Source organism: Anticarsia gemmatalis, chromosome Z, assembly GCF_050436995.1.
Source record: "Anticarsia gemmatalis isolate Benzon Research Colony breed Stoneville strain chromosome Z, ilAntGemm2 primary, whole genome shotgun sequence".
NCBI classification, from domain to species: domain Eukaryota; kingdom Metazoa; phylum Arthropoda; class Insecta; order Lepidoptera; family Erebidae; genus Anticarsia; species Anticarsia gemmatalis.
The window spans coordinates 21,186,544-21,201,480 of NC_134776.1; the positions used below are offsets into that span (position 1 = coordinate 21,186,544).

At 35.5% G+C, this 14,937-nt stretch overlaps 1 long non-coding RNA gene across 1 annotated transcript; it reads right to left on the bottom strand.

Moving 5' to 3' along the window:
* Nucleotides 1–943: 943 nt before the first annotated feature.
* On the bottom strand, nt 944–2,923 carry LOC142986473 (uncharacterized). The gene is made up of 3 exons (XR_012960377.1): nt 2,760–2,923; nt 2,489–2,610; nt 944–1,891 (listed from the first exon to the last, which is right to left on the bottom strand). It is a non-coding gene; the product is annotated as an uncharacterized LOC142986473 (long non-coding RNA).
* Nucleotides 2,924–14,937: the final 12,014 nt, after the last annotated feature.

Below are 14,937 nucleotides of genomic sequence, written 5' to 3' on the forward strand. Positions count from 1 at the left end.
AGAGCCACAGAGCCACTGGGCTTCGCTTGGCTCATCTAGACGGAGGGACACGAAAGTTCCCTAAGTTAAAGATATGTGTAAATTTTTATTAGTCACAACGATGACCCTAATATCCTTGGACCGTCATTGTGTAATCTATACTAATATTAAAATTGTAGAGTTTGTTTGTTTGTTTGTTTGAACGTGCTAATCTCAGGAACTGTTGATGCGAATTGAATAATAATTACTGTTGGATAGCTTGTTTATTGAGAGAGGGTATGGGCTACATAATATTACGCCACAAACTTAAGGAGCGGAGTACCAGTAAAAAATGTTACAAAAACGGGGAAAATTATGACCAGTTCTCCCTTATGTGATGCAAACGACGTTGCGCTTGACAGCTAGTAACAAATAATTCTATACAGGTATCTCAATGTATTACACCACTACTTAGTGGTTTGCCTCTTTGGGCGTTGGGTAAGCTTTCTCAGGCTTGTGGGTCTTTATGGGGCGACCGCGTAGCGTGGGGCTTGTGGTACATGCGTCGGCACAAGCGGCCGTGAAGACACACGTGGCGATTTGGTGGCTATGCCTGCCCTTCTGACGGGAGAGTCCCACATAACCCTGCACTCCACCCAGGGTGCAGGTGTAGGGTTAATGCATTAGCCACGTTAAAAAAAAAGACTTGTGGGCCTTTTAAAGTGGCGGCACGATGTACCCGTTAAAACGGGTAGATCCTTGGGGCGGTCTTTGACCTTACAGTTGTCCTTGCCCCTTGGTCACCTCAGAGTCAGGCTAGCAGCAAGTAAGTATATAAGTTTGGATTTGCTCTGTGTGATGATGTGTTTGCAAATGTGAAAAACTAGAGTAACCAAGTAAATAATAGATATTGATATAAATAATTATTTTAATTTAACTTGATACTGGTCAATTAACAAGAGATCATAGCATTCATAATTATAGTCTTTAAAATATAGCTTGATTAGAATGACAGATGTCAAACTGTTTTGACTAGGGTTGTAGAACTATTGATCAAAATCGATAGCGAAAAAATCGAATCTAAAATAATTATATTCGATTCAATTATTTTTGAATTAGCTTTTTACGAATTGTTGTTGTGAATCTTATTGTTTAAGCAAATTCGTATAGGACGACCAGCCCTACTTTTAACACCGCACGGAGACCTCTCCTATTTAGTATTAATTAGGATCAATTAAATAAAACAATGAAAACAGATAAATAAAATTAATTTATTCAGTTAATGGTGCAATTCTGATGATAGGGATGAGGACGATAGTAATATAGGACGCGCAGTTAATGGTGCGCATCCTAAATCAGTATCATCCTCATCGCTGTCATCAGAATCGCTGGAACAATCTTGGAGATTAATTATTAATTCTTGATCACGAATAGTATCAAAGTGTACTTCGCGATTAACGATTAATCAGATGATTTACTCTTATCTATTGTGTCTCCTCACTAAAATTTTTGCAACATGACGTAGCCTTGTAGAGAGTTTGAAAATTATTAGGTTTATTTTTAAGACTAAAGAAATAGTACTGATTTTTAGTTTAAAGGCTGATTGTATTGAATTATTCTGATTTCTTATTGAGGATCTGTATTTAAAAAATAGTTATAATGCTAGACAAGACAGATTTTTCGTGTTTCAATTTGTAATACTCGTTAGACGTCACTACAAAGTTGTGTTCTCTGTTTTGCTTAGAACTGTCATTTTAATCAAGCTATATTTTAAAGAGTATAGTTAACCCAGGAGTAGGTTACAATAATATAAGATAAATAAGTCGGCAGTAACACACTGGCTGGATAGACTTTGTTTTGCGACGACAGCGATGCACTCGACACTTGTAGTTACGTAGTTGGCTGACACTGTAGCATCCGAGTGTAGAAACGTCTGTAACGGAGAAAAAAAATTGGTATTTAATAAAATGTAATGATAAGATTGTTATACTTGACAAATCAGAAAATGCTCACGACGCTTTCGTCGGCTAATGTCGACAAAAATATAGCGTCGTGAGCACTTTCTGAAGCTCGATTCTCTCGACTACCGACAACAGACCTTTAGCACGATTCTGTACAATCGGTACCGTCGAGTACACGATACGATCGGTACGACAGTATCGACTGTACAGAATCGCGCTACTGATTTGACGAGTATAGCCGACCGTGGCGGTCAAAGGGTTTAAGGCGTATAGCCAGTTGCGCTCACCGGTCGGTAAACGATCTGTGTGTTAGACAAACCTTGGCGCAGTCATTTCTTAATGGTATTTGAATTGGGCATCTACGTGCTTTGGAGGGTACGAAAGTCGGTCTCGATTGACATCAATTAACATAACGGCCGTTTAGCCACGTCAAAGGCCTCCGGGTGGCTAGAACAACTTTGACACGAGGTTGATATCTAACCATAGGATAAGAAGAATATTGTCACTATTATTGTTGATGTTACAGGCTTACGCGAAAAGAAAAGACTATAGAGAAGAATAAATACTACCTCATAATTTTATGAACGTCGTACAAGGTGCATGAATGATTTTGGGACAGACGGCAGCCTCCTTTCGTCTACATTAACGTTTTAATGAAGGAAAATCGCATAGCGGCACGTTGACTTTACAACTGAAATTTGAGAACAAATAAGATAAAGAAACTATCACTCTTAATCCACGAATTATAAAACATGAGCTTTATCAACAACTGTGTTATTCAACAATTTATAGTATAATGTATTGTAAATCAAAGTTTTCAAACTGTTTAGTGCTACTCACCGGACAATGCTAAAGTGCTTGAAACTCGAAAATTGCGACTATAACCCAACTCTAAGTTATGATTTTTTCCGATTTAAGTTATAAACAATACTATTGGCTTAGAATAATACGTTTTCCTTTTCATTATTTTCATGAGATAATCAAAGTAATAAATCATAACCTTTTCCGAGATAGTATAAACAAGAGACGGATGACAGATTGTTATTGCCATATGCAAAATTATGAACGTTTGTTTGTTTCTCTACATAGAGAGTAGAGACCCTGGTACCTACGCGTGATCGTGAGATATGGTTAAAACGCATTTTAAAATGAGTTTACGAGTATTAACATCTTTATATAGGACAGGAATAGACAACCTTTTCGAAAGTCACCCGAAATATCTTTGTATTTGATCTTTAAAAAACTATGACTTTCTATTATGAAATTCTAATATATGTATCTATAAACTTTGTTTTGTAGATATCTCTCAAGATTTACATAATGTACTCAAAGGAATATTTAAATAGTATTACAATACTTACGAAAAGCAATAGACATAGTAACCCAATAATTTAACATCAACCGAGTTAACGAGAGAAATAAAACGCAATATTTTACAATTGGCAACATTTCCATCAGTATGTCCCTTGTATATATAACTCTTTTGACCTCTACAAAGTTCAATGAACGTGAGATAGATGGCGTTGTCACAATTTTCAGGTCCTGAATCGCGCTGTCGTTGGCGTGAACCGAGGGTATAAAAGCCGAGGGTCCTTTTATTTGGAGCCTCTCTGTAGGAAAATTTCACCAAGGCCGGTTGTAATTTTGCTATGGTAGAGGAAAAAAATACAATTAAAATCACTTCATTGTGAAAAAGGCTCTACATGAGCTTGTTGAGATGATAAAGATATGTAAGATTTTACTTTTGATAGACGTCGATATTCGATATTAAAATGTCAAAATGTTATATTTAATGTACCTCAGAAACCGGGGGTAAGTCCAGTTATCTTTTTGTCTTAGTAACACTAAACTTAGGTTTTTTTTTACTGACTGACGATTACTGTTTTGTTATCTTATAACATTGGTCATGGCGGACGATCAGGCTCTAACAAGTAGTCAGTAATATGGTAATAATATTAGTTATTATGTACCTAATTAATACACATGCTATTATTAGTACGTGTGGGAGGAAAACTAAGGGCGTTTGTAGGTTTCGAGTTAATTTCGGCGTATAATAAATATTTCTTTTGAGAGCTGATGACGTCAATCTTATTTGTAGAGTATATTTTTATTACTGATTAGGGGAACGGACTTTTGTGTTTCTTCCAGACATAGAGATGTTTCTTAAGAGGGGCCGTGTTTTGTTGCGAAATTTTATTTAAATTATTTTGCTTACAATTAGAACTTGTTTTTTATTCAAGTTGTAATACAATGCAGGTGTTGTCTGGATTTCGTTGCCTCGTGTAATTATTTTAGTATTATTCTTATAAAAAGTCTGATTGATTCGGTAGTATTGAAATTGTAGTTTGTATGTCTGTTATATTAACTAATAAATCTTGATTATCGTTGTGCAGTTTTGCCATTAATTCTGATCGGAAAATAGATCCTCATCTACCAGAAGATTATGATTTCTTGGTATTGTCCCCAGGTCAGATAAAGAGTATCCTACATCCGTTTCCTGTTTATAAGCTAATATTTTAAGACAAATCGGTTCAGCCGTTCTTAAGTTATAAATAGTGTAACTAACACGGCTTTTTCAGAGACAAATTGCGAATAACAATTTATTTAGTACACATTTAAGTAAATATACAAGTCAGTCTATTACAGTTCCTCGATTATGAACTGTATTGTAAAATCGTATCGGTTTCTTTTAATTATAATAATTAGTGATATTATTAATCATACTTCTAATTTCTATATTAAATTAATGTCATAGCCAATTATTATAAAAATACCCTCTAATTAATTAAATAAATGTACCCAGTTATTGTTCTACATAACTAACCATATGGCTTCACTATTCTCATTGCCAGCGAACGTATTCCCATAATGTCCGCCATAGATATTGCCATGACAGCCGGAACCGACGGCTTAATGTTCTCTGTGGCATGGCAGAGCCCCATAAATAACCCACCCCAATAACCGGCCACCCATCCGGCCTCTGACCTCAGGCGCCACTTAATCATGTAGAATTAATGTTAATGGATTGATGTTTTGGGTTTTTTTTCATCGGTATTGTGATACAGTATACCACTCAATTACTTGTCTGAAGTTGGAATATCATGTAGTTGATAGTTAATTAAAATTTTCTACGGACAAAACGTCTCGGCATGAAGTTTGAGACAAAATTAATTACTTAGTACAAAAGCTGAATTAAAAAAATACTTTGCATCACAAAAAATTGCATTATGTATTACATAAAACGTAAATTGGGTATGAATTTTGTTTTTGTTTATAGGAGTTTAAAAGGTAAATTAACTTTACTGTCGTTATTTCTGTCTTACTAATAAATCCTGTATATCAGTGAAAATGATTTATACGGTATTTTAATGATACTATAGAGCATGAAAGAGTCGTGGGATAAATGAATTAATAAATATAATAATATTACAAATGTAAAAAAAACGAAAGGCGAATCTCAATGTTCAGAATCTACAACTATATTATCATATTCACAATCTGCCTATCGACAAAAAACGTGAAAATTATAAACATGAAAACACAGCTATTCACACGTATAAAACCTAAGGGATACAATATTAAAATTCCTTTCATTTCGCACTCATGTACTACAAGTTGGCTATCAGCCCTCGGGATTAAATTTTCGAAGATTACCCCGAAAAATGCGACGTTGCAATTTCACAGGTGAGTCGGTGGGAAAATTACCCTATGCGTGTGTTCTTGGCGTTAGAGAGAGTACACATCGCAAATTGAGTTCAGATCCGACTTCAATTCGGTTAGCTTATAGATTGAAAGTGGATTTGCAGTTTGCTTGAATTGTGGTACGTGATTTAGGTTTTGTTTTTTCATATCGTTTATGTGTTAAGAATGTGTGTTGCACGCAAGTGGTCGAAGGTCCGAACTCGAAGCTATACACCAATATATTAGAGAAGGTAAGTGTGTTTTAGAAGTAATGTTCACGGACCAGGGTTTTAAAGGTAAAGGAAAGCATCATGATAAAATATTGCATGTCTTAAAGTTTTTTAACACAGCTCTTGAAGGAAAGTGAAGCCTCCAAACTGCACCAGTCCACGTGGTGGATTTAAGTCCTAGCTCCTTCTTTATTCTGGGAGGAAACTTGCTCTCTTTAAGTACGTCAGTAGTCAAGAGCTAAAACACCAAGGCAAACACACACTTGTCAGTTTTGCATATATATGTAAGTTAAAATTAAATACACTTGCTTTAACATTGACCAACATATTTTAATGCAAACTTGTGAAGACATAAATTACTAAAACAAATGTATTTTCTCTTGAATCAATTACTTCGATCACTCGTCAAACAATCTCGATCATAATTACAAAGTAACACAATTTTCCTTGTACCTGCTAAGTTGCATCACTTAGCAACAACCTCTTCACTCAAGCATTTCTCTTCAATGAATGTATAATCTCCTTTCCTCATGTAAGTCCTATCAAAATTCATAGAGCCTCTCAAACAATGATTAAATAAGGAAAAACCGTGTACTTGCAAAGGAAAAAGGGCCTACTTGTTTAGTTCTTAATTTTGTTTCCATATAGTCGTATTTTTCCTGCTTGTTTGGTATTTTAGAAATCAATAATAAATGAGCCAATTTAAGTCGCCTAAACATTATTTTTTAAAGGAACAAAATATAGGATTACACGAAACATTTTAAAACCGCCAAAGTTGCGAGTCGAAGCTAGAATTCACGTATTTGGAAGTAATGATCGCAAATCACACTAAACTGTAGCGAATCTGCGCATGACATTTAAAATGAACTGCAACAGTAGTTCCTACAGCGCGTTCGAGAGGGACTGATCAGATATTAATTAAATTATTATTAAATTATAGATAGCTAGCCGATTATACTAGAGATTCGGGCCCCTGAACCTATAAATCACACAATCGCATCTAAAGAAAACAGTTTTTAGGTTTAAGAATAACTTTATTTCTCATAGCTGACCCGCACAACTTCGCTTGCGTCACATTAGAGAGAATGGGTCAAATTTTTCCCCGTTTTTGTAACATTTTTCACTGGTACTCTGCTCCTATTGGTCGTAGCGTAATCATATATAACGTATAGCCTTCCTCAATAAACGGGCTATCTAACACTGAAAGAATTTTTCAAATCGGACCAGTAGTTCCTGAGATTAGCGCGTTCAAACATACAAACAAACAAACAAACAAACAAACTCTTCAGCTTTATAATATTAGTATAGATAAAGAATTTGAAATCCAATAACCAAAATAGTATCAAGAAAACGCTCTCACATTTTGATATAAAAATTGTTCAACAGATGTACAAGATTCAAGCCACATTACAAGACGAATGAAAGCAGATCCGTCTTGTACGGCATTCATTAATCAGATGAATGGTTCCAGAGATGTATGGCTGTGTAGTGTGTATACGTCAGTGTGCCCGAGAAATGTGTGTTTACACTCTTATATTGGTTGGATTAGATTGTTATTGGAGTTGTGTTCGTCATCCATAAGAAGAGGCTGAAAAGCTAAGCTATTGCTATTTTAAAGGATAATTTTGTGCCACTTTAAGCTAAAACTACTGAACAAATATTGAAAAAATGTAAGTGTTTGAACACCAACAAAGGAATGAGCTTTGTACATCTTAATTCTTAATCTTAAAATTTGGTCCTGACTACATCCTTTCTAAAACAGAATTAGTTAGCTGCTAAATAACTCCAATATAATAAATAAGTGCTAAATGTTTCAGCGACTAAAAATGGAAAGGTTATGCTTGGTCCTAGAATTAAATAAAATTAAATACTCAGATTAGTTTCTAAAGAAAAAAAAAACCTACATCGACTATATTTCAAAGTTGGCAATCAAACGTGAGTCATCGAATAGCAGTAAAAAGTTCTGCAATTGTACAATCAGTTGTTTGAATGCGGTGAGTTAATTGCACCGCAAGTGGACACACTCACAAATTTCTGTACATTCATAAAAACCTATTCATCAAACTTTAGTAAAAATGGGAAACTGTAAAATATAAAGTGCACGCATATCCGTGACATAAAATGCAGGAATCTTCCTGTAGTATAGATTATCATAATTTATCACCGCATAAAATTTTGTATACCGTTCCCGTACATCCTCTTATAAACTAGAAACAAAGCTGAGTAACCCCTTGTCATAAAGAATAAATTGACATATATCTCACAGGCAGAAACACTTTCTAGCAAAAGCTATGAATTATTTTAGTATACAGGGTGTAAATGACAGCTAACCGAAAACTTTACTGGTAAGTTTGTGACACTGTATGCGCGAAATTTACTCCAACGATATTTCTCGGAAATGATTGGTTCCCGAGTTAGTCATTTTTGAGCGTTCAATGTATAGTGAACAACGCGATGTATCTCCGCGCATACCTACGAGATTTCTGGCGGCGGCGGCGCGCTAAGCGACGACATGTCGCGACGCGTCGTAGGTACGTACGCGTACCACCACGTCTATGCGCTCACTAGTATGCAACGCTATCATTATACAACAATCTTATGTATCGTTTATGGTATCGTAAGTAGGCCCGTATGTTACAATAGCTCATAGTATAATTGTAAGTAGGTAGGTTAGGTACCTACTTGGCTTACGTGAAATCAAACAATAATAGCAAAATGTAACCAATAATAAAAAAGTGCTAAAACAAATTGTTATCAATGTCTATCAACACGCAATTACTTGGTGTATGGCGAGAGTTTGAGTACCTTTGGATCCAGACATACAGGTGCAGATCACGCCGTGCACTTCCACGTGGTTCACCATACAGAACACATCAACATTTCTTCCTATTTACGAACACAACTGCACTTCGAAAACAATAACAACAAAAATAATAACAATAAGAACACTAACAACTCAAAACCGGAACAATAACAAGTAATAATAAACAACAGTTCACACACGACACGACGAATAGGACATAACGAACGACACCGGTGAAGAGCTTCCGTCTTCCGCGAGCGAATTGCTCGAACTATTAATCAAAGAGAGCCGCCGGCGCATCTCCGCTCACTCGCGCCGCGCCGCCCCTCGCCCGCGCTTCCCGCTCCCTCCGCGCCGTCCGCGCGCGCGCCGCCGATTTGGTGACGAGCGACGAGCTAGGATCCCAGCGAGAGATTAGATTCAATAAAATATTGATGTGGCATTACTATTTTTACTTGTCACAGTTGTTACTCGTTGCATTGTAGTTTTATTCAAATACCAAATAACATTACAAACATTATTGATGTAAGTTTAAAATACTTTGATATTTATAACATAAAATCAGATTAAAGTCAATAAAATAAACACGAAACGTTTATTTAATTAAACCATAAAAATTTAGGTACATAACAATGATAACAATCAATATCCATTAATATTCTTATCAGAGAAACTAACTTACCATAATTCATAATCCCCGGAGAATTGCTTAGCATCCATTTTGCCGTATCCCATCTATGTAACATCCACGCGCGGTCGCGGCGTCACGCGTCAGTACGGCCATCTACTTTTCGAGTCGCACCGCGCTTGTATGAAGTATGAATGAGCGTGTAAATATCGAATAAAATTTTGCAAGAACAAATGGAACAAAGCGACAATACATGTTAAATTGTTTATGAGAGATTTTTATAGCGCTAAAGAATATCAATAGGATTTTTTGTCGTTCTGTATGTATTTGTACGTGTAATAATAAGATATCACACATTTTAAATCTTATGAATGTATTTTTTATCGGAGAGCGGGATAATTATGTCATTTTCATTTTTAACATAGAACAAATACTCAGTAACGCTGCATACTAGTGAGTGTGAGGCTGACGGCTGTGTGTGTAATCGTATCTGTGTGGCGCGCGTAGGTACGCGGCGTGACGTCGACCGTCGCGGCCGCCGCCGGCGCGGTGTCGTTGGCCGAACAGCTGATAGCAAATTTATACGTTGTTTTAATCCATTGCTGTTTTTTGTGAAAAACAGTAATATGGCGGATTTTTTTTCATATTCATGTTGCATTGTGTAGTATTAACGAAATAATACCAAAAAAAATTAAAAAAAACGCATAAAAATTCGGAAAAATCAAGAAAAAAGCGATGAAAATTTTCAGCGCCATAAGCACCAGAATCGTGTCTAGAATCATTTTTTTTTCGTTTTAATCGTTTTCGGTAGACTGTCTTTTACACCCTGTATAGTGATTAACACGTTAAGTCACAGCAGCAATGCACTGAATAGTGACCATCAATTAGGCGTACATTAGTTGTCAACTGAGATACGTAATACGCATACTTGAAGGTCTTTAGGCTTAACTACTGTTACCACTAACAACAACAGTAATCGAAGTTAAACGTATATACAAGGTCGGCGTCGGTCAAGCGGTAACCCATCTATAGAAAGACCGTTCAATACGTTGCTTAACCCTAAGAACTTTCATCCAACGACCGCAAAAAGCATTGAGGATCAAAAAAATAGCAAGGCCATACTATCATTTTATACCGGCGATCAAAAATAAACCTCATCCGTGAAGTTGGGAACAAAATGTAGATTTTCTCAAGAATACCGCTTAGGTGAAAATCTTTTATCTTGAGAAAGTTTTTAAAACGAAAAAGAAGGTTTTAGTAATTGGATAGGTTTGAAAAAACGTTACAATGAGTATCGATTTTCGATACAACTTTTTTTAGTACAGTTTTTACCGCCTCTGCGGTTAGATTTTTCTGAGGAATATTTCTAATAGGGAGATTCTTGTGGATCTTTTAGTTAGCTTTATAAGTTTAAAACTTGATTCTAAATAATTATGTTTCGCCAGTTTAAAGATAAATCTGTAATGTATTATCAAAATTTTATGATAAAAGCTGCCTTCTTTAAGCCTTGAATATATTGCATATATTTTTATTTACTAAATTTAACTTTATAGTTTACTAAATATAAACATTTGCATTCTAAGATGGCCCATCGTTTATCGCTCTGCATACGCAATACGAACGAAAGATTTGCAATCAGTTATATAAATTTAAATGAGTTTCCAAAGACTTTGTAGGAACTGAATAGCAATAAAATTAATATACGCGTAATTCCAATAACTTATCCATTTGCCTATACTTATTTGATCTGTATTAATTACAAGTCAATATTCAAAGCCAATCTCAGATTGATGTTTGTTTTCTATTAGTGAGAAACTCTATCGGAAGAAGCGATACGTAAATGATATAAGAAGTAATTAATTTTCAGATATATCAATTTATTAATTGCTTATTAATATTATACGTTGGTTCTAGGAACTGAAGCTGTCTGTTCCTGGTATATAAGACCGAAAACTACCTGGACTAAAAATATTGCGTATATGTTGTAGTGAGAACTCAATACGAAAATGGAGAAAATAACGCCGATAGTGGAGACCATCCGCAGTAATAGCAGAATTTTTATGGATTATTCTTTATTTGTACCATCCAACTTATTGTTACCACCTCATGTGCCCGGAGTAAATTAAAAGCTCTGCTATACGGCAAAAAGCTCGGCTCTTATTACATGGGTCCAGGATTTGCAATGAAACCTATTTTAGTTAAGGTATTATAAGCAGGTTTATTCAATATATTAGATAATATGTTAACATTATTTGGTTTATAGTTTGTTGGGGCAGCACATTCCTGTTTCCCACTAGCATTCATTATATTACACCAGCCTTGTTCTCTTAATAAATTTATCTCTCTTGTAGATTCAGCTATTGGTACTACTGCATCAACCGTGTTCTTGGACGGCAAAGTACAGATAAAAACCTAGATGTTTTCCATGAGGACACAGTATAGCTTCTTCAACGCATGACATTTCGGTACAGCCCAAAGTCCGGACAGCAATTATATTTGAATCAAACGTCCATACGATTTGATGCATTTTCATACAACCAGAAAAAGCATTGACCTTTTGAGGAAACAGTAAATCCTTTTCATAAACGTCGTATTCTGTTACTGGCTTTATAATAATACTAGCTGACCCGCGCAACTTCGCTTGCGTCCAATAAGAGAGAATGGGTGAGATTTTTCCCCGTTTTTGTAACATTTTTTACTGGTATATAGCCTATGTCCTTTCTCGGGTATCAAAATATCTCCATACCAAATTTCATGCAAATTGGTTCAGTAGTTTAGGCGTGATTGAGTAGCAGACAGACAGACAGAGTTACTTTCGCATTTATAATATTAGTATGGATTCTGAATGCTCTGAGAAATTGCAGTATCGTAGAAGTCGGTGATATCTTTACCACAAGACACTGTTCGGTCAGCAGCTTGTTTTATTGCAGCACCCACACCATCGGGCGCCCCCTTACCGTGGCCCGATTCGGTAAAATTCCCGTGATAGTGCGAAGAGATTCAATATATTGTTGAAATGAAGCTATTACATTAAACATTTTTAATTCCTGTATTGACTTGAAGGCAAATCTGATATGAAATGGATACAGTTGAGATTTGGGCAAATATTTTCGGATACGAATTCTAAAATCGGGACAATATGGGCCCACACTGCTGATGCATCGTGCCTCACACAGTCACTGATTGTACAAAATGATTGATGCTTAAGATCACCTCCATCAGCTGCTCTGTAATAAATAACTGAAGTGTGTAGTGTTACCTGTTTGCGGCTACCGCCAATATGGTAGGACTTTATGCTTTCGTTACATTTGACAGCAACATTTTCACTGAAGTCTACGTGTATGATGCAGCTGCCTACGCGCAGATTATTTTTCAGGAATGCGATGGCCTGGTACTGCCCAGATATGTTCCTGCAGTGCTTGTAGAAATCAGTCAGTAATAACTCTAAATTAGTAATGACGCCTAATGGAGGAACGCATTTTTCTCCGAGTCTCTCCTACGTTTTGGATTAGAGTTTTCCACTGCCAATAAGAAATTTCTTGATCATTACTGAACTCTAAATATGGAACGACCTTCTGTTTACAATTATCGCAATTTCTATCCAAGCAATTGACGCTGTAAGCATCACAGGGCTGTTTTTTTTTGCCATAAGGCTTGGATCATCAAATTAACATTTACGTGTAGCTTACAAAGACAGGTTTCTGTCCTACATGTCAGGCATCAGTATCCAAAATGGCCTCAGACGACAAAAAGCTGGATAACTAATATTTACATTCCTTTCTGTTTTATATTTTTCATGCAAATTCTTTAAAGTGTCCGTTAAGTACCTTTTTGGCTATTTATCTTATTTTTCACTATACTTTCTTTTTCGCCTGCAAAGAGACGACTCTGCCCATCTTCTCCTAAAAATCTTATAACGTCTTCTTTAATATTTCTTCCTATTCTTGCTTTCTTTTTCTTTATGTTATGGTTTTTAAGTATTGCTTTTCTTCCAGTATTATTTAATTTTCTTTGAGCCAAACTATTTGAACTTCTCTCAATTTGCTTTTTGTATTTCTCGTTAATTTTCTTCAGATCAGCTATTTGTACGTTTAAGTTTTGAATTATTTTATCTTTTTTATATCGTAAACGCCTTTTAGCTCCGCTAGAATTTGACACAATTTCCTTGTTTATATTTATAGGTGACTTAGCCATAACATTTTCATTGGACAAAATTGAAGGAGATAATGGACTAGCAACATCATATTGCCGAACAAGCTCATTACCGGATTCGTATTCGGTTTCAGAAGGAGTATTATTTTTCAGCAAAAGAGCGATCCTCTTCTGTGCTTATTTGCTTGAATAAAAAGCCTTAAAATTCTTCCTCCATGTCTTTCTCTGTACTCTCGGTTGTCTTGGAGTCATCTCTGCAATGCTTAATTGCTTTTTTCTTCCTTACGCCTGAGGTACCTATGTTTATCCTTCTCTTGTTTTTCTTTCCACAACTGTTCGTCACTTTTTATACGTTCATAACGTCGTTTCTCTGCTAACCGTTTTTTTTAAAGTCTTTCTTCTCTAGTCTGCTTCTTTATTTTCCCCATTTTTAGATCTTGAAATAAAATAAACAATAATTTAGTCGTTAATATGCGAAAAGATACTCAAATCCTAATTTACCTGTAACATATCTAATTTATCTGGCGCAAATTCGCCAGAGAAACCCAGGTGAATTAGAGCCAGATAAATTAGTTTTACTCATAAAAATTCATTTAACTTGTTATTTCGATACAGCCAATGAACCATAAAAAGAAAATAACGTTTCAAAACACCAATGATTATATATTATGTATTTTACGAATAATATTCTGTGAATATTGGTAAAAAAATACGTCCATAAAAATTAGTTCACTTACCTTACAAAATCCAATTTTGAAGCTGATATCGTAAATAATTGTCGGTAAATAGTTGAAGTATCGCTGTATATATTTAAATAAATAAATAATAAGCTGTTTGAAGATTGACTTGGCTTAAAAAGTGTTTAAGAGTTAGTTATTTTTAAAGAAATCTATATTTTATTTTAAGCAAAATTAGAAAGATTTTACGTTCGGATACGCCACGTAAATTAGATTTCGGCTGTATTTCATTTATTTAAATATAAAACTCGATAGATGAAACGACCTCGATAGATGATTAACGTATAAGTAAGAAAAAAAATAGATGTCAGTAACATCTATGAATTAACTTACATTCTCTGATGAAAAACATATCACAGTTAAGCAAACCTTGGCGCGGTCATGCCATAGATGGGTGACCGCATAGTGGTATTTGAACAGGGCATCTCCGTGCTTCGGAGGGCACGTAAAAAGTCGGTCCCGGTTGTTGTCAAGATAACAGTCGTTAAGCCACATCAAAGGCCTTCGGGCGGCTTGAGCAACTTTGACACTAGGTTGACCACTAACCATACGATAAGAAGAAGAAGTCGATATATTTGTCGATAAATAGCGGATACGTGTGACTCATAGCAAAATAGCTTCGACTACGAACACAAACATAGCTACGAGATAAAATCTTAAGAGATGCTCAAACAACGCCGAACAAAATATATTACTGGGGTGTACAGTTTCTCAACATATCATAAGTAAGTTTACCACAAAGATGGCAAGTAATACAGGATAATGTGTACCTACTTATTTATATTTT